This window comes from Oratosquilla oratoria, chromosome 13, assembly GCF_046742065.1.
Source record: "Oratosquilla oratoria isolate Oo_2021 chromosome 13, ASM4674206v1, whole genome shotgun sequence".
Lineage (NCBI taxonomy): Eukaryota > Metazoa > Arthropoda > Malacostraca > Stomatopoda > Squillidae > Oratosquilla > Oratosquilla oratoria.
The window spans coordinates 17,491,538-17,493,123 of NC_134789.1; positions in this window are offsets into that span (position 1 = coordinate 17,491,538).

The window sequence follows — 1,586 nt, forward strand, 5'->3', positions numbered from 1 at the left end:
TATATATTGTATATATGTATATATTGTATATATGTATATATTTTATATATGTATATATTGTATATATGTATATATTATACATATGTATATATTATACATATGTATATATTATACGTATGTATATATTATACATATGTATATATTATATATATACATACATATACCAAAGGTTTTTTCCCCTACATGGGGGATAGCCAAAAAGAAAAAGGCATAGAAACCACTCCCACCCATTCCATTTCCTATATATTTCACTCCTCTCCCCCTCCCCTCTCCCTCCCATCTTTGCACCTCCTGGATGACGGGTCATCCCTGCATCCTGTCCACTGCCCTGGGTCAGAAGCAGTGTCGCAAGACACAGCACATCCACTGCAAGGCCGCTTCATAATTCGGCGACCCCCTTTCTCCGTCACCTCATGCAGAAAAGGAGAAGACGGGGAGAAATCCCTTTGGGCTGCGTCAATTTTTTTGTTCTCATACTTCCTCACCCCCCATCCCCTACCCACTCCCACTCATGCATCACAGCATCATCTATACACAACCCCTCTCCATTCACCCCTATCATCTGTCCTCTCCCGTCCTTCCTCCACAGACATTCCTTACTTTTGTAATGCCCCTTTCACCCCATCCATCCATCTCATCTTAGGACGTCCCCTCATATTCACTCCTTCCACCTCTGCCTTCCACACCTCTTTTACTAATGTTTTTCACTCGTTCTTTCCATGTGTCCAAACCATCCTAATACCCTTTCATCAACCCTATCTCCCAGTTCCCTTTCCACCCCTGTTCTCCTCACATTCTCATTTCTCACTCTATCTAGCCCAGTAACCCCCATCATATTTCTCAGACATTTCATCTCAGACACATTCAAACTCCTTCTCTCTTCCTCTCTCATGTTCCATGTTTCTGCCCCGTACAATGTTGTTGGCACAATCACTCCTTCATATAACCTCCTCTTAGCATCCATTCCCAGATGTCTATTTCTCATTACACTTTTTAATCCACCAAGGGATTTACTCGCTTCTCTCAGTCTACATTCTACCTCCACCCCCACTCCTCCCTTTCCTGCCACATTCGCACCCAAGTATCTAAAACTATCCACTTCCTCCAGTCCTTCACCCCTAATGCTCACCTTCAGCCCGCTGTCACTCTCTCCCCTTGTACATCTCATCACCTCTTGCCCACATTTATCTTCAGCTTCCTTCTTTCTCACACCTTCTCAAACTCTGTCACTAACTTCCTCAATCCCTCCTCTGATCCTGCCACAAGCACAGTGTCGTCAGCAAACAACAACTGGCTCACCTCCCACTTTTCTCCATTTTCTTTAATCATCTCCAACCCCTGACCCACTACCCTTGCATTCACCTCTCGCACCACCCCATCCATGTAAAGATTGAACAGCCAGGGCGACATAACACATCCCTGACGAAGTCCCACCTTTACCTCAAACCATTCACTCTCTCCATTTCTAATCCTAACACAAGCTCTACTACTCTCGTAAAAACTCTTGACTGCTCTTAACAGCTTTCCTCCTATCCCATATATCTGCAGTGCCTTCCTGTCTACCCTGTCATAAGCCTTTTCCAGAT